Genomic DNA, 19,654 nt, shown 5'->3' with positions numbered 1-19,654 from the left:
TATAGTCTTCAAGGAGCCTGTTTTAAATCACAGTTCCCATGGTTTTTCCATTTTCATAATGTTGGAACAGGCATACACTGGGTTCCAATATCCCTTCAAAATTATGATGACTTCCAGCTATGTCATTCTCTCTCTATACATTTAATAGGGGATCTTGAATTTTTTTGTTTAGGGTAATAGCATCATCTCAGTAGCCTCATGATCTGAGTCTCATTTTCTAATCTCATTTTCTGCTTTTCTCTCCCTTCATCACTCTCCTCCATCTCCCATGGCCTCCTTAGTGTTCCCTGAAAATAACAGATATGTTCCCAGTTGGGACCTTGGAACTCACACTTCCCTCTGCCTGGAATGCTTCTACCCCAGATATTCCCAAGTCTCACTCTGTTTTCTTTATATCCTGAACCCAAATGCCACTTTCTTAGTGAGACCTTCTGTCCTGGTCATTGTCTAATTAGAAACACAGGAACAATTGTTTTTTGTTTGTTTGTTTGTTTGTTTTCAGAGAATGTAATAGAGGGAGATTGATTACAAAATGAAAGCCTGGTGGGGCAGAAGGAATAGGTGGGCCCATACAGATTCATGACAGCAGGGGGGCTGCAAAAGAAAAGGAGAAATGGTATAACCCAGAGGCTGCACATGTGCCACAGAGACAGATGCTTCTGGGTCCAACACTGCCACTGCTTTGCAGCAAGACCAGTCTTTACTTCCATTAGTGCTTGGGAGCTAGAAGAGACCTGCTTCTGGTGTTACCACTGCCAAAGGCAGAGCCATTAACTGCTGCAGGGTTACTGCTCTTGGTGTTAGTCTGTCTGATCAGGAACTCAAGAGCCCCCCTTACCTGCCCACTCCACCATGGCAGCTAAAGTTGCTTAAAGCACCACCAGAAGCGGAAAGAATGTTGCTTCTTCCTTCCTTCTGCCAGTCTCTCATCAGTGACTCCTACTGGCAGAGGGAGCATTGGCAGAACCTAGCTGGTGCCAGCTGCAAGGGAATCTTAGGAATATAATTCACAGGCTTCCAGCCCCCTGCTTTACAGAACTGACCTTGGAAGGACTGGGATAGAGCAGATAGACATTGGGTCACCAATCAGCATGCCCCATCCATTCTGTCTAAAATGAAGGCTCTCAACAATTCATTCCTTTTCCCTGATTTATTTTTTTCCATAGCTTGTATCACTGCCTAACCAACTCCTTAGGTATGACTTCTTATTCACCTATCTCCCCTCCTAGAACATAAGCTCAATTAGAGTAGGGATTTTGTTCACACTTGTAACCCCAGTTCCTAGTACAGTGACTGGAATATAGGAAATATCAAATAAATATTTATAGAATGATTGAATTAAATCCTTAATAACACCAAGGACTTCTCCTTAGTAGTACTGTGATTCACATAGCCAGATTAGACAACTTCAAAGTATCATAGCAAATAAAAGATTAACAGAAAGTGCATCTCTCTCTCTCTCTCTCTCTCTTTCTCTTTCTCTTCTCTCATATATACATATTATATTTACATGTTTTTCCTCTAGAAAGGATCCCCTTTGAAATGCTGACTATTTTATTGGCATTTTAAACCTCTTAAGAGAGAGACCCCTGCATCTGAATCTATGCCTCAGGTATTCGACAAATGTTGCACCGTCTTCAGAGAGAGTTTTATGAGTTTGCTAGGGCCACTATAACAAAGTACCACAGGTTGGGGGGCTTCAACAACAGAAAGTCATTTTCTCACAGTTATGGAAGCTAGAAATCTGAGACCAATGTGACAGCAGAGTTGGTTCCTTCTGAGGGCCTTGAGAGAAGAATCTGTTCCAGGCCTCTCTCCTTGGTATGTAGATGGCCATCTTCCCCTGTGTCTGTACACCATCTTCCTTCTGTATGTGATTGTGTCCAGATTTTCTCTTTGTTTAAAATCACCAGTCATGTTAGATTAGAGCTCACCCTGATGGATCTCATTTTAATTTAATTACCTCATTAAAAAAAAATTTTTTTTTCAACGTTTATTTATTTTTGGGACAGAGAGATACAGAGCATGAACGGGCGAGGGGCAGAGAGAGAGGGAGACACAGAATCGGAAACAGGCTCCAAGCTCTGAGCCATCAGCCCAGAGCCCGACGCGGGGCTCGAACTCATGGACCGTGAGATCGTGACCTGGCTGAAGTCGGACGCTTAACCAACTGCGCCACCCAGGCGCCCCTAATTACCTCATTAAAGGTATACTTTAAACTCCAAATACAGTTACATTTTGAGGTTCTAGGGGTTAGGACCTCAACATAAGACTTTTTGTGGAGACACAATTCAAAACAGAATAAGAGTTGAGGCAGGCCCCCCCAAGTCTGTATGTTGTAGCCTGGGTTTTATCTTTACAGTTTTTGAACAATCACTTACAGGTTTAAAATTGGAAACCTTTTTTTACTTGAGATATTCTATGTTTTATTTTCCCAGTTTCCTCCCAAATAATTGGGGGAATAGGGTAATGCCATTCTTATTGTGTTGTTTTCCTGAACCAGGAAACTTCTATGCATGTCTTCAAAGGTGGAGGCTGAACAGATGCTTTCTCTACAAGTACTGACTGCATTGCCGTGATTGGGTGAATAGAAGTACTTGTCAAGAGATTAGACTTAGCTATTGCAACAAAAATGTCAGGATTGGTAAGGAAAGAGGCTCTGTGCTGTATCCTGCACTGAAGTCCAGTGATGAATGTTTCAACAGACTGATAAAGCAGATTGCATAGCAAGGGACACCTCGAATCACAAGATTACACCGTACCTCTTGACTGGTGAGGCTGGCTCTGTGTTTATAAGTCAGTGTTCCATTAGGGAGGACCCTGACTTGGTAGCTGATGGACTAGCCAGCAGCTCTGACTCGGGAAGGGTTCAGCAAGAAAACGTACCCTCTTTGACCTTGATGTAAATCGAATCTGTCATGGAACACACAGTTGAGCTCTCAGCTTGTCTGTTTGCAGCCTTGTTCTATGAACAGCCCAACAGATATCTTTCCATTCTCTCCCTGAATATTGAGTGACCTTGGAAATAGCCTAATCTGTCTTGGCAGATTGAAGATAGAGAAAACAAGCAGGAGACACAGACCTGCTGGTTCCTGCTATTGATCAGTGACTTGAATGAAAGCTCATTATGAGCTGGAGAGATGTGTCAGACACGGGTGTCAAGGGTGGAAAAACTCAAAACAGACCCTGGCAGCAGAGAAAAGTGATAACAACAACACACACACACACAAACATACACAGACGCACGCACACACATACACACACCAGAAACCTTTGTTCCTTCCTTGTGTTAGTTTATTCTTGTTACTTGGCCATTACTCTCCAATCATGGCACTTTGGAAGTTGCACAAAGAGAGAGATCCTTCCCAGAAATTACTCATCGTTAGTCCAGCCCTCTCATTTCACAGTTGGGTAAACCGAGGCCAAGAGGAGTGAAATGACTGTGCAAGATCCCCCAGGGAATTAGCACAGTTAGGATGCAGGTCTGACTTAATCCAAATCCAAGTTCTTTTGCCACATGTTTCAGCTTTTCCCTCTGCCTGACACTGTGTCTCAGGGTCCCACCATTAGATTCTGTAATGTCAGGAGCTTGGCTCTGGGCAGACCAGTACAACGCCAGAAAGAGGCCAGAATGGAAGACAAACCCAGGTTTGAGTTCCAATTGACAGTAGACATGTGAATTTGGGTATCCCAATTGACCTCCCCGGGCCTTACTTTCCCTATTTGTAAAAAGGAACATACAGATGGTCCTTCTCTTTGCTTGTCTGGGAGGATGTGAGATAAAAATCAGTGTGTGGATACACCTGTGGGCCCTAGCTACAGTGAGTGTTCACCCGAAGGGGTAATTTCTCACTGTGTTCATATCTAATAATGCTGCAGCCAGAAATCATTAATTAGATTGTCCCAGCAAGCCTGGGCGGTCAGACCCAGAGTTGTGCATTGTGATTAGGAGGAGGAGGAGTCGTATATTAGTCAGGGTTCTCCAGAGAAAAGGAGCCAATAGGATGTATGTGTGTATATGAGTGTGTATGTGTGTGTGTGTGTACAGTGAGATGGGGGCGGGAAGGGACATACTGAGATTAGGAGATGGAGGTTTATTTTAAGGAATTAGCTTACATGATTTTTGGAGGCTCAGCCCCATATGGGGGTCCAGGCCAGCAGGCAGCCCATGGAAGAGTTGATATTGCCCCTTGAGTCCAAAGGCAGTCTATAAGGCAGAATTCCTCTATTCTTGTGGAATCTGCCTTTACTGTTCAGGCCTTTAACTGATTGGATGAAGCCCACTTAAATTGTAAAAGGTGACTGCTTTACTTAGAGTCTACTGATTTCAGTGTTTTACAAAAAAAAAAAAATTCTTCACAGTATCTAGACTGGTGTTTGACCTGAAACTGGGTACCAGTGGACCAGCCAAGATGACACATGAAATCAACCATCACAAGTGGTGGGGACTTATGAAATCTGGAACATTTTAGGGGTTGGAGGTTGGGCCTCCCTGGATGAAAGGCGGAATAGAAGTGCAGGGGGACTTGAGTGCAGAATATCAGGCCTGCCCTAAAGCACCCATTTTGATAAGAACCAGATTTATCTTATAGCTTTGGGAGGAGCCAGTGTTCTCACTTCTCCCCATCTTTGATCAGAGAAAATAGGAGAGGGGGGAAGGGAAGGGGTGAAAGATGCCACCCCCTTGCTGTCTCTGTTCTTCTCCATTAGCTTCCATCCTTTACCATTTCAGGTTCCCTTTTCCCACGGCCCTCACCCTCTCCCACACCAATGCCAACCTCCCAAAGGGCTGCTCCATATGCAAAGACTCTGTCTGCAGGAGGAGGGGAGGCTGATGACCTCAGTGTTCCCATGTGGAGAAAATCCAACCACAGCTTAGGTAAAGGTGGGTGTACAGACAGAAAATCTGTAATATATTTCTAGAGGCACAACATGCTGCCTGAAAATTGTCACATTCGCCATGTGCCACCAGTGTATCCTGCAAAAAAATGTCATTTCCTTTAAAGGTCACAAGCTCTATTGATTTCTGATTCTCTTTTTGTGTATCAGATTCCAAACAATTGGTTACATGATACATTAGATGAGTGGATGGTTTAAGATGGTCTGAGCATTCTTGTCAAAGTGGAGATGAAAAGGGCTTTTTCTTTAAGAATCCCACAGTGTATAAGCTAGCAGTGATAATTCTGTGTATTACATATTTCTTTGCATGCTTCTATCTTCCTCCCTCCCTTCCTCTGAATCTGCCCTCTTCCCATTTCTTCCTTCCCCTTTTGCTACCTTCTTTCTACTCTTTCTATCTTCTTCCTTCCTATCTCCTCCCTTTCTTCCTTCCATAAATGTGCATCAAGTGCCTACTATGTGCCAGGCTGCTGTGCAATGTAGTGGCATAACAACAGTGGGCAAAATAAACATAGGCCCATTATCGTAGAACTTATATAGCAGAGGTAAGGTGATACCTTATAGTGGCAATTCTTACCACGGGCAGAGACATTCAACACAAACAGTCATAAATAAGTGCTATGAGAGAAAGGTATTGGGGCTAAGAGCCTACACCAGGGGTACTTGATCTAATTCATGCTGTAGAGTGCTGAAGAAGGAAAAGTGACTTTAGAACTAAGAGTATCAGGAATAGAAAAGTTTGTTAGGTGAAAAGAAGGAATAGAACATTCCAGGAGAGGGGGAAGTGTATGTCAGGGCCCTGCTGTGGAAGGGAGTTGCCCATATTTGGAATAGAGGGAAATCCAGGGAGGGGGTAGGCGTGGTAGGGGGAGGTAGATATGGGTGTAGAGGTGGGCAGGGGCTTCCCTAGCAGGGTTGAGCTATGACCTTGGAGGTAAGCATCTGCAAGACCACAAGGCTGGCATGTACAGAACAGATGATACATCCTGGAGGGGATACCACTAGGATTGTAAGAAGCCCAGGTGAGAAATGATGACTTTGACTTGGGTGATTTCCATGAGGATGGAGGCAAATATTTGGAATCCAGAGACATTTGGGAAGTAAAAGCAGCTGAACTATTTAAGAAGCTTTATGACCGTGGATAAGGAAGTCAGTTGACTACCTTAACCTCAGTCTCTTCATGAGCAAAGTGGTGCTAATATTACCTGCCCTATTTTCTTTGTTCCCAAGGAGTTTTTGGATATCTACCAGATATAATTCACCCTGCCATGCAATTTGGGCATGAACAATAAGCGGGACTCACAGTCGATGGGGGAGCAGACATTATCAGGCACTTGTCATAAAGTATAATAGTTGCTGGGGAGCCTGGGTGGCTCAGTCAGTTAAACATCCGACTTTGGCTCAGGTCATGATCTCATGGTTTGTGGGTTCGAGCCCCGTGTTGGGCTCTGTGCTGACAGCTCTTGGAGCCTAGAGCCTGCTTCAGATTCTGTGTCTCCTCCTCTCTCTGCCCCTCCCCCACTTGTGCTCTGACTCTCTCTGTCTCTCAAAAATAAATAAATGTAAAAAAAAATTTAAGTATAACAGTTGCAAATTAAGGTGACTAGGGGGATTGAAGAAAGCCAGGGAAGGGCCCCTAACTGGTTCTGGGAGGCCAGGGAGGACTTTCAGGAGGAGGCCATGTATCAACTAACCATGAAAAGATGAGTAGGACTTTGCCAATGAGGCAGATATAGAGGATGGAGTAAGGGGCATCTAGAAGAAATGAGGCAATACCTTATAGCAACAATTTTTACCAGGGACAATTTTGCCCCCAAAATGTCTGGAGATGCTTGTGATTGCCACAACTGGGCTGGATGCTACTGGTAGGTAATGGTCAGAGGCCAAGGGTGCTGCTAAACGTCCCACAATTCACAGGACAGTCCCCTACCACAAAAAAGTTTCTAGACCTAAATGTCAGCTGTGATGAGGTTGAGAAACTATGCCTTTTAATATAATTGATGGAATAATGTAAAAAGTTTTAGCAAATTATAAAATTCTGTACACAGGTAAAGTCTTCAGATTTTCTAGTCCTTGATGATATTGTTTTGTGTCTAAAGAATTAAAATGACTGTTCCTAATGCACAGAAGCATATACATCCAGGCTCATACATGTTATAATACCCTGTATGGTCTGCTGAGAAGCAGGGAGGACAGAAATGGGAGAACAAAGCAAGAGTGTGGACACTCTAACAGTCCCTGTTAGAGGATGTGGAATTTCATGCTGGAATGGGCGACCTTCCAAACTGTGTGAATTGACAGGCTCATTTTGCATGTGGAGGCAGGTCAGTGATACCCATGACTCTCTGCTCTCATTTCTGAGCATCAAATCGTGAAACAAAATGAAGCCCAAAGTTACCTAAATTGGGACATAATCATTGGATGCTCTTATTTCTTCCTCCCTATCCCAAGGAAAATCTGAGTCCACTGGCCTTTGGCTGAGCTCATATCATCCAAGCACAGTTTCTTGAAAGGTGGGAAGTGAGGAAGGTTAAGAGCAAGGCTTCTCATGGCTCCTGGGTGACTCAGTCAGTTGAATGTCCAACTCTTGATTTTAGCTCAGGTCATGATCTCGCGGTTTGTGAGATCAAGCCCTGCCATCAGGCTCTGTGCGGACAGTGTGGAGTCTGCTTGAGATTCTCTCTCTCCCTCTCTCTCTCTGCCCCTTTCCCACTCATGCTCTCTCTCTCAAAATAAAGAAACATTAAAAATTTAATTAAAAAAAGAGCATGGTGTCTCATCAGGCATACTATTGCATTGTAGGACTTTTTAGGTTTTGGACATGGCTGGATTTTTTGGGGGGGTTGGGGGAAATGTAATAATATCGACACACTTAAAACACACACACACACACACACACACACACACACACACACACACACACACACAATTTCCTGAGACCAAGTAATGGAATGTCACATGTCACCTGAATATTCTGTGATTCTGAAAATCATAGTTTTCAAATCTGGAATGATCAAGATTAAAGAAGAATGTGCTTCTGACTGTCTGGAATGTAATTTACCTTGCTTTATGGGACTCCTTACTTTGAGTTCTCTGATTTCTTTGTTGATATTTTAAACCCATCATCAGTCCAATTGTTTCCAGTACAAGGAATGTAACTCTGGCTCTGAATAAAAATTGATGAGCATATCAGTAAATGGCATTCTTATGCTGTTTCTGTCTATCCCTGTGGATTATTTCTGCATGCCTGATAATAATCCCCCTATTCTTAAAATCCTTTAATGACCCTGAGTTTCCTACTTAATGAAGTACAAACTCCTTAGTCTGGGTTAAAGCAATAGAATCTGACTCCAGCACATGGAGTAGCTCAGTAAACCAAAGGAAGAGACAGATAACCAAGTCTTGGGAATACTAGGACACAGGGATGCCCCAGAGGTCTCAGAGGCCAAAGTGCATGACCTGCTTTCTAGAAAACTGTCAGAGAGTGACTCAAGTTCAACCACTCTTGTTGACTGTGTGTCTGAAGAATACTCAGATTCCCAGAATAGAGAATCTGATCAGTCCAGCTAGAGTCAAGTGCTCTGCCCTCCACCTTGGACCAATCACTGTTGCCAGGGGGCGGTACTAGAATTGGCCTCATTTGGGTCACATGAATGTGCTGGCATCTGTTACTAGCAGCAGAGAGAGATGCTGGGGAGACACAAGCAAGCCTCTACCAACCTGTGCCTAGTATTCTCTACAGCTCACTTAGACAACCTGTCTGGGTGATAGACATGTCCAATGCATGCACTCTGTTCTTTCTCAAAATAGAACTCTGATTTGGGATATATTTCATACATTTTATAACTTCCCTACTCTCTACTTTTGTTTATAATGTTTACATGTCTCTACAACTTGGTTGCTCCCCAAAACTTCAAGGTCAAGTGCTGCCTCTCTCTAACATTCTATAGATACCAGTGGTAGGGGGTTGGTTTTTCCACATTTTGGATTCCAGTGGTGCTTCATTTCCTGACACTCTGGTGTGGGTGTGAGACGTGAGGTGGAGAGAGGGAGCCAGTGTGTGCTAGAATAGACAAGATGGGGGAGGATGGATGGTGAAGGGTCCTCTGGACAGCGTAGCTACTGAGGGGATTGGGTTGGGAAGGTGGTGGAGAGGAGAGCTCTAATCAGAACATAAGGAAGTATAGATGAGGAATTAAGTGGTTAAGTATAGAAGGCAGTAGATGAGAGTCAAACAGTCCTGAATTTGGAAGCTGACTTCCATTTTCCAACTTTGTGACATTGGCATTATTTTCACGTCCCCTCCCTGCACCACGTTTCCCTATACTGAATAGGAATTAGGATGCTTACTTACCTCATTGCTTATATATTTGTAAGGGTAGAGCACAGTAATTAAGGAAATTAATGGAAATAAGAAATTAAAGGCTTTCATTTCTTAGACCAGCCATAGTTGTTAAAATGTGAATTATAATTGTGAAAAAACAAATCAAAAACCTTTGTGAAATCCAAAAGATGCTGGGCTAACCTTTGCCTTTCTCACAAAAAATAAGAAAAATGTTGGAGAATATTCATCCCTAAATACTATAAAAAAAGGAGGTGTGGCAAAACTTGAAGAATACTCATTTTCTTATGTTAAAAACAATATTTTTCCATAATTTTAAGTAGTTAATGTGAATAAGCAAACCCTAAATTAACATTCTAACCATTTAAATGTGTAAATTTATTGGATACCTTGTTTACTTAAAATTAAGAAATATATTTATGATAGAAAATCGATTTTGTTCGCCTAAACTATAAAATTAACTTACTGATCTTATTTTAATTTAGCCCACTGTTACAAATATCACACAGACATTATTGCTGATCAGGAAAAAAAGAGAGAAAATAAATCCTCAAGACCCTGGGTCTAATTTTTCTCTTGTAATTCTAAGTAATGATAAGTGGGTAAAGAAGTGGCTTTAGCAGATGCATATCAAAATACAGCATGTATTAGTCTTCTCAGGCTGACATAATGAAACCCATGGACTGGGTGACTTACACAGCAGACATTTATTTTCTCACAGTTCTGGAGGCTGGAAGTCTAAGATCAAGTTTACAACAGGGTTTGGTTTCTGGGGAGAACCTTCTTCCTGGCTTGCAGATAGCACCCTTCTTGCTGTGCCCTTACATGTCATAGAGTGAGAGGGATCTCTCAGGTGTTTCTAAAAGGACACCAATCCTATTGGATCAGGGCCCCATCCTTATAACCTGGTTTACCCTTCATTACTTCTTCAGAGGCTCCATCTCCAAATATAGTCACATGGGAGATTAGGGCTTCAGCATAGACTCAATATGTAACAAAGCACAAAACCCCATTTGTTCACACCAGTATGTATGTATGTATGTATGTATGTATGTATGTATGTGTGTATATATATATATATTTTTTTTTTTTTGAGAGAGAGAGAGAGAGAGAGAGACAGAGCGTGAGCAGGGGAGGGGCAGAGAGAGAGAGAGAGAGAGAGAGAGAGAGAGAGAGAGAGATGGAATCCAAAGCAGGCTCCAGGCTCTCAGCTGTCAGCAGAGCCCGACACAGGGCTCCAACTCACGAACCGTGAGATCATGACCTGAGCTGAAGTCGGACTCTTAACCGACTGAGCCACCCAGGCGCCCCACACACTAGTACATATTAAATGCAGACTGAGTACATATTAAATGCAGATTGAAGGCCATTGTAGAACAGTAGACTTTCAGGTGTAAGTCTTCTTGATCCACAAGGGATGGCAGGGGTCCAGGTAATCAGTCTCATCTCTGGATCTTCCGGTCTCCATTGAATGTCACTTCCTCAGGAAAGCCTTCTGTGTGGACCCTGGTTGAGTTTTTGGTCCTCCGTTAACTTTTACAGGACTCCAAACCTCACCTCCATTGCATCGATCTCTGTTTGTAAGTATTTAATGGCTAATGTCCTGCACTGTTAGACTCTAAGTCAAATTTCCAGGTGTAGAATACAGAATCAGTCTTGTATCTCCATAGTATCTTAATCCTGGGCACTTGCATGTGAAATGAATGAATGCTTAAAATCCAGATGCTAGCTCACTTCAGGGAGCTAAAAGGGAGATTGGTGGACATCAGCCATGGGTGTGTGCCCTGACAGAGCAGAAGCTTTAATCTAAATAGATTATTTGACAGCTAAACAGGAGAAGCAAAGCCAAAACCCAAGTGAATACATTAGGGCAACATGGTTGGTGTGCAAATGTATGCTTATGTACAAATGTCTGTCTAGGCTCAGGGAGGCCTAGAGGTTTTGTGTACCAGCCTAACTTCAGACAGCACCAAGAAGAGGGGCTGAGGTCATGGCCAGTCTATTTCCCTGGTTCCATATGGGGCTAACTGGCTGACAGAAGGTGTTGGCGTTTCCAGGTAGGCAGACCTGATTTGGATAGTGTGCATCTCTTATGTCAACGAGCTCCTGTGCTTTAGATCATGTTTGTTTGTGTCTTTTTATCATCCTCCTAGTTAAAAACTCACCCTTGTTCCTTGCTCCTAATGCTGAGCACACCAACTCAGCATATGTTGCTGAATTGGATGGACTTGATAAGTTGGCTTTGATAGGATGGTTCAAGCTTCCCCAGGATTACAAATCAGCAACAAGTGAATGTCTTCCTAAGAGCCCTCAATTGGACCAATTTTCTTTTTTACAGTTCTTCCATTTTGGGATACATCTTCCATTTCCAGAAGAATAGAACCCCACAGCTAGACCTTGAAAAGAAGAAATATAACACAGCATTGGTTATCAGATGTCATTGTGCCATCAAAACAAACTGAAGAACTCATAAAAGTACAGATTCCTGGGTGCCACCCTCAGAGAATCTTGTTCAATGAACCTGGAATGGAGGGTAGGTGCTTTTTTTGCCACAAGCACTCAGGTGATATGAAGCAAGTTGTCTGTGAAGGACATCTAGAAGTTAGCACGTGGTCTCCTGAGGATCCTGGTAAAGCGTAGGCATGCATTAATCATATCTGGGGAGGGAGGCTGACATCCCTCATTTCTAACAAACTTCCAGAAGTCAGTTGCTGATGGTCCATGAACCACACTCTATGTAGCAAAGACATAACAAAGTCACTGAAGTGACAGTTGAGTTAGGGCTCTGGAGTCAGACAGTCACACTTTGAATGTAACTTGACCACTTCCACTTTACAGCCTCTTCAAGTCTCCAAATCCTTGTGTCTCCAATGAAAATAGGTGCAGGGATTAAATGTGACAATAATATGCATAAAACATTCGTTATATTGCTTGACATGCCATTAGTTCTCCATGAATGTATGCCAGCCCATTATGTTGTTATTAGTAATAAATCCTGCTAATTCATTGCAAATTAGGCAGAGATGTTTGTTTTATAATCTTTCATTTTTCTCCACTCATTTCATTTCTAGGAGTGAGACCATGTTTCCATTCTTATTGTACAACACATCTGGAAAATAAGAAAAATGAGCCAGTCTCCTACCAGATACCCAGCACATAACACATTCTTAATAAGATGTCATATTAATGAACATCAAAACATCTGGATGAGGGGATAATTTGTTTCATCTTGCTCCAGATATTGGCTATTATGTTTGCAGAGCTGGCACACCCAGTGCTGGGTCAATGTGATTCAAAACTGAGAGGACCCCCAGTGAAAATTTCCGTCCAGGTAAGCTGTTTGACATCTTAGGAAACAGCGTCCTATATATTGGCTGAATTTCTTGGACTTTAGCTTCTTGTATTTCTGGTGATATAGAAGCCTGTTGTTCTGTCCTGAGCTTGTGTAGAACATCTTTAAGGTTGATTGATTGGTTGATTTGAAAAAGCAAAGGTCCTGAGGGCAGGGTGATGTTTACTCGATAGGCAAATATTACAGCATAACAGGTAAGCTCTCAGGCTTTGCCTTCACACTGATGTACGTTCAAACCTTGGCTCTGCCATTTTACACCTGTGTGACTTGGGTTCACTTGCATAATCTCTCTGAGTCCTATTTCGTCAGAGTGCCACTGCTAGGACTTTTCTTACCAGTTGTCAGTGACCTTAATATCATGTGCCCTGTTCTAAGGGAAGCCAGAGTCAGGTACTGGTCCCTGTAAGTGAACTGTGATGGTCTGAGTCATCATTCCATGTTTGGGAATATGTTTGGCTCACCATACAAATTCACATTTATTTATTTTGCTTTTTATTTTTATTTATTTTATTTTTTATTTTTATGTTTTTAATTTATTTATTATGTAATTTACATCCAAGTTAGCATATGGTGCAACAATGATTTCATGAGTAGATTCCTTAGTGCCCCGTACCATTTAGACCATACCCCCTCCCACAACCCCTCCAGCAACCCTCTGTTCTCTGTATTTGAGAGTCTTTTATGTTTTCTCCCCTTCCCTGTTTTTATATTATTTTTGCTTCCCTTCCCTTATGTTCATCTGTTTTGTCTATTAAGTTCCTCATGTGAGTGAAGCCATATGATATTTGTCTTTCTCTGACTAATTTTGCTTAGCATAATACCCTCCAGTTCCATCCAGGTAGTTGCAAATGGCAAGATTTCATTCTTCTTGATTGTTGAGTAATACTCCATTGAATATATATACCACATCTTTTTTTTATTTTTTATTTTTTTTCAATATATGAAATTTATTGTCTAATTGGTTTCCATACACCACCCAGTGCTCATCCCAAAAGGTGTCCTCCTCAATACCCATCACCCACCCTCCCCTCCCTCCCAACCCCCATCAACCCTCAGTTTGTTCTCAGTTTTTAAGAGTCTCTTATGCTTTGTCTCTCTCCCACTCTAACCTCTTTTTTTTTCCTTCCCCTCCCCCATGGGTTTCTGTTAAGTTTCTCAGGATCCACATAAGAGTGAAACCATATGGTATCTGTCTTTCTCTGTATGGCTTATTTCACTGAGCATCACACTCTCCAGTTCCATCCACGTTGCTACAAATGGCCATATTTCGTTCTTTCTCATTGCCATGTAGTACTCCACTGACCACATCTTCTTTATCCATTCATCCACCAATGGACATTTGGGCTCTTTCCATACTTTGGCTATTGTCCATAGTGCTGCTATAAACATTAGGGTGTATATGCCCCTTTGAAACAGCACACCTGTATCCCTTGGGTAAATACCTAGTAGTGAAATTGCTGGTCGTAGGGCAGCTCTATTTTTAATTTTTTGAGGAACCTCTATACTGTTTCCCAGAGTGGCTGCACCAGTTTGCATTCTCACAAGCAGTGCAAAAGAGATTCTCTTTCTCTGCATCCTCACCAACATCTGTTGTTGCCTGAGTTGTTAATGTTAGCCATTCTGACAGGTGTGAGGTGGTATCTCATTGTGGTTTTGATTTGTATTTCCCTGATGGTGAGTGATGTGGAGAATTTTTTCATGTGTCGGTTGGTCATCTGGATGTCTTGTTTGGAGAAGTGTCTATTCATGTCTTTTTCCCATTTCTTCACTGGATTGTTTTTTGGGTGTTGACTTTGATAAGTTATTTATAGATTTTAGATACTAACCCTTTATCTGATATGCCGTTTGCAAATATCTTCTCCCATTCTGTTGGTTGCCTTTTAGTTTTGCTGATTATTTCCTTTGCTGTGCAGAAGCTTTTTATTTTGATGAGGTCTCAATAGTTCATTTTTGCTTTTGTTTCCCTTGCCTCTGGAGATGTGTTTAGTAAGAAGTTGCTGTGGCCAGGATCAAAGAGGTTTTTGCCTGCTTTCTCCTCAAGGATTTTGATGGCTTCCTGTCTTACATTTAGGTCTTTGATCCATTTTGAGTTTATTTTTGTGTATGGTGTAAGAAAGTGATCCACGTTCATTCTTCTGCATGTCGCTGTCCAGTTTTCCCAGCACCATTTGCTGAAGAGACTGTCTTTATTACACTGGATATTCTTTCCTGCTTTGTCAAAGATTAGTTGCCCATACGTTTGTGGGTCTATTTCTGTGTTCTCTATTCTGTTCCATTGATCTGGGTGTCTGTTTTTATGCAGTATCATACTACTTGATTACAGCTTTTTAATATGTCTTGAAGTCTGGGAGTGTGATGCCTCCTGTTTTGGTTTTCTTTTTCAAGATTGCTTTGGCTAATCGGGATCTTTTCTGGGTCCATACAAATTTTAGAATTGTTTGTTCTAGCTCTGTGAAGAATTCTGGTGTTATTTTGATAAGTATTGTATTGAATATGTAGATAGTTTTGTGTAGTATTGACATTTTAACAATGTTTGTTCTTTTAAACATTTTTTTTAAATGTTTATTTTTGACAGAGAGAAAGAGGACGAGTGGGGGAGGGGCAGAGAGAGAGGAAGACCCAGAATTTGAAGCAGGCTCCAGGCTCTGAGCTGTCAGCACAGAGCCCAACGCGGAGCCTGAACTCACAGACAGCGAGATCATGACCTGAGCTGAAGTCAGGCGCTCAACTGACTGAGCCACCCAGGAGCCCCAACAATGTTTGTTCTTCTAATCTAGGAGCCTGGAATTGAATATTTTTCCATTTTTATATGTGCCTTTTTCAATTTCTTTCATAAGCTTTCTCTAGTTTTCAGTGTATAGATTTTTCACCTCTTTGGTTATGTTTATTCCTAGGTATTTTATGTTTTTTGGTGCAGTTGTAAATGGGATCGATTCCTTGATTTTTCTTTCTGTTACTTCATTATTGGTGTATAGAAATGCAACCGATTTTTTGTGCATTGATTTTATATCTTGTGACTTTGCTGAATTCATGAATCAGTTTTAGCAGTTTTTTGGTGGAATCTTTTGGATTTTCCATATAGAGCATCATGTCATCTGCAAAGAGTAAAACTTTCACTTATTCCTGGCTGATTTGGATGACTTTTATTCCTTTGTATTTTCTGATTGCTGAGGCTAAGACTTCCAATACTATGTTGAATAACAGTGGTGAGAGTGGATATCCTGTTGTGTTCCTGACCTTAGGGGGAAACCTCTCAGTTTTTCCCCATTGAGGATGATATTAGTGGTGAGTCTTTCATACATGGCTTTTATGATCTTGAGACATGACCTTCTATCCCTACTTTCTTGAGGACTTTTCTCAAGAAAGGATGTTGTATGTTGTCACATGCTTTCTCTGCATCTATTAAGAGGATCATGTGGCTCTTGTCCTTTATTTTATTGATGTGATGTATCACATTGATTGTTTTGTGGATATTGAACCAGCCCTGCACCCCAGGTATAAATCCCACTTGGTTATGGTGAATAATTCTTTTAATGTATTGTTGGATCTGGTTGGCAAGTATCTTGTTGAGGATTTTTGCATCCATGTTCATCAGGGAAATTGGTCTATACTTCTCCTTTTTAGTGAGGTCTCTGTCTGGTTTTGGAATCAAGGTAATGCTGGCTTTGTAGAAAGAGTTTGGAAGTTTTCTTTCCATTTCTATTTTTTGGAACAGCTTCAAAAGAATAGGTGTTAACTCTTCCTTAAATGTTTGGTAGAATTCCCCTGGAAAGCCATCCAGCCCTGGACTCTTGTCTTTTGGGAGAGTGTTGATTACTAATTCAATTTCTTTCCTGGTTTTGGATCAGTTCAAATTTTCTATTTTTTGCTGCTTCAGTTTTGGTAGTTTATATGTTTCTAGGAATTTGTCCTTTTCTTCCAGATTTCCCATTTTATTGGCATATAATTGCTCATAATATTCTCTTATTATTGTTTTTATTTCTGCTGTGTTGATTGTGATCTCTCCTCTTTCATTCTTGATTTTATTTATTTGGATCCTTTCCTTTTTCATTTTGATGATACTGGCTAGAGGTTTCTCAATTTTGTTAATTCTTTCAAAGAACCAGCTCCTGGTTTCATTGATCTGTTCTGCTGTGTTTTTTTTTTTGTTTTTTTTTTTGTTTTTTTTTGTTTTTTTGGTTTCAGTATCATTGATTCTGCTCTAATCTTTATTATTTCCTGTATCTGGATGGTTTTCAGTTTTCTTTGCTGTTCTTTTTCCAGTTCTTTAAGGTGTAAGGTTAGGTTGTACATCTGAGACCTTTCTTCCTTTTTTTGGAAGGGCTGGATTGCTATATACTTTCTTCTTATGACCACCTTTGCTGTGTCTCAGAGGTTTTGGGCTGTGGTGTTATCATTTTCAATGGCTTCCACGTACTTTTTAATTTCCTCTTTAACTTCTTGCTTAGCCCATTAGTTCTTTAGTAAGATGGTTTTTAGTCTCCAAGTATTTATCTTTCCAAATTTTTCTTGTGATTGATTTCAAGTTTCATAGCATTGTGGTGTGAGAATAAACACAGTATGATCTTTTTGTGCTTATTGAGGACTGATTTGTGTCCCTGTATATGATCTACTCTGGAGAATGTTCCATGTGCACTGGAGAAGAATGTGTATTCTTCTGCTTTAGGATGAAATATTCTGGATATATCTGTTAAGCCCATTCAGTCCATTCAAAGCCATTGTTTCCTTGTTGATTTTCTGTTTAGATGGTCTGTCCATTGCTCTAAATGGGGGTGTTGAAGTCCCCTAGTATTATGGTATTATTATCGATAAGTTTATGTATGTTTGTGATTAATTGATTTGTATATTTGGGTTCTTTCACATTTGGTGCATAAATGTTTACAATTGTTAGGTCTTATTTGTGGATAGACCCCTTAATTATGATATAATTCCCTTCTTCATCTCTTGTTACAGTTTTTATTTTAAAGCCTAGATTTTCTGATGTAAGTATGGCTGCTCCAGGTTTCTTTTGGTGACCATTAGCATGATGGTTCTCCATCCCCTTGTTTTCAATCTGAATGTATCTTTAGGTATAAAATGGGTCTCTTGTAAACAGCATATAGATGAATCTTGTTTTCTTATCCATTATGTTACCCTATGTCTTTTGATTGGAGCATTTAGACCTTTGACGTTTAGAGTGAGTACTGAAAGATAGGAGTTTATTGCTCTTATGATGCCTGTAGAGGTGGAGTTTCTGGTAGTGTTCTCTGGTCCTTTCTAGTCTTTGTTGATTTTGGTCTTTTTGTTTTTGTTTCTTTTTCTTTTCTTTCCTTTTTCTTTTTCATCTTCTCTCCCCTCAGAGAGTCCCCCTTAAAATTTCTTGCAGGGCTTGTTTAATAATCATAAACTCCTTTAATTTTTGTTTGTCTGGGAAACTTTTTATGCCTCCTTCTATTTTGAATGACAGCCTTGTTGGATAAAGAATTCTTGGCTGCCTATTTTTCTGATTCAGCACATTAAGTATATCCTGCCACTCCTTTCTGGCCTGCCAAGTTTCTGTGGATAGGTCCACTGTGAACCTGATCTGTCTTCCCTTGTAGGTTAAGGACTTTTTTTCCCTTGTTGCTTTCATGATTCTTTCCTTGCCTGGGTATTTTGTGAATTTGACTATGATATGCCTTGTTGATGGTCAGTTTTTGTTGAACCTAATGGGAATCCTCTGTGCCTTCTGGATTTTGATGTCCGTGTCTTTCCCCAGGTTAGGAAAGTTTTCCACTATGATTTGCTAACATAAATTATCTACCCCTTTTTATCTCTCTTCATCTTCTGGGACCCCTATGATTCTGATGTTATTACTTTTTAATGAGTCACTGATTTCTCTAATTTTTTTTTGTGCTCTTTTGCCTTAGTTTCCCTTTTTTTTCCTGCTTCATTGTTCTCCATAAGTTTGTCCTCTGTATTGCTGATTTGCTTCTCTGCCTCATCCATACTTGCTGCCATGTCAAGATTGCAGCTCAGTTATACCATTTTTTATTTCATCCTGACTGGTTTTTACTTCTGTTATCTCTGCAGGAAGGGATTCTAATCTATTTTCAACCCCAGCTAGTATTCTTATTATCATGATTCTACATTCTGGTGGAGACATTATTGCTTGTATCTGTGTTGATTAAGTCCCTGGCTGTCATTTCTTCCTGTTCTTTCTTTTGGGGTGAATTCCTTTGTTTTGTCATTTTGAAGGAAGTAGGGTAAAGAAATTAAAATTAAAAACAACACAAAAATCAAATAAAGGTTGTTAGATTATAGGTATGTCTTGGTCTGGTTGTTGAAAGAAGCTTGATAGATTAGGGAAAAAATGGAAAGATAAGAAAAAGAAAAAAGTGAAAAAAGAAATCATTTGAAAATTTGAAAAAATGAATACAATAAAATAGAATAAAATAAAATAATGGAAGTAAAATAGAATTTAAAAAAATTTACACAGAAGTAAAAAGAATAGTAGAAAAAATTAAAGAATAATGTTTTAATAAAAAAATTATTTTAATATTAAAAATATCTGAATAAAAATATTTTAAATAAAAAATAGATTTTTTCTCTTTCTGTATTCAAGAATAAGAAAAGAAAAGAAAAAAAATGAATAAAAGGACCAGCGAACAGAATGAAGTACGATTGAAATTACATCTGGTTTCCTGTAGAAGTCAAGTTATGAAACGCTTTGTAGTTTGTAAACTAAGCAGGCTGAGACTTGTGTTTGTCTCTCAAGAGCGCTGTTGGCCCAGTTGGGCGGGGTTTAGTGTAATGGCTCTGTTCTCCACTAGATGGAGCTGCTTAGCTTACTGGGGTAGATTGCTGTGACATGTGTAGGCTTGTGTGTGCGTTCGCAGGAGAGGTCGAAATGTCGTCACCCAGCTATCTGATTTCTAGTATCAGAACTCTGTGCTCTCCTGGACCAGCAATAGCACACCTGTCCTTTGTCCCCAGCTTCTGTCCACTCCCCACTTCTACAGTGTTCGTGACCAAGCTGTTAGGCTGCCAGGCGGCACCTCTTCCCTGAGTTTTATCTCAAATGGGGGTGTGTTTCCCAACCC

The 19,654-nt window shown here is 40.7% G+C and overlaps 1 long non-coding RNA gene across 1 annotated transcript in view; it reads left to right on the top strand.

Annotated features, from left to right (window-relative positions):
* Positions 1-12,566, top strand: part of LOC122487464 — a 115,484-nt gene extending 102,918 nt beyond the window's left edge. Inside the window, exons 2-3 of the long non-coding RNA XR_006298388.1 lie at positions 11,580-11,774; positions 12,313-12,566. This is a non-coding gene — a long non-coding RNA (uncharacterized LOC122487464). The remainder of the gene's footprint in view (positions 1-11,579; positions 11,775-12,312) is intronic.
* The last annotated feature ends 7,088 nt before the right edge of the window (positions 12,567-19,654 follow it).

The sequence above is a fragment of the Prionailurus bengalensis genome, chromosome A2, assembly GCF_016509475.1.
Source record: "Prionailurus bengalensis isolate Pbe53 chromosome A2, Fcat_Pben_1.1_paternal_pri, whole genome shotgun sequence".
In the NCBI taxonomy this organism is placed as follows: domain Eukaryota; kingdom Metazoa; phylum Chordata; class Mammalia; order Carnivora; family Felidae; genus Prionailurus; species Prionailurus bengalensis.
Note: the sequence above shows the minus strand (reverse complement) of the source record. Positions and strands in the feature narration are given on the sequence as shown.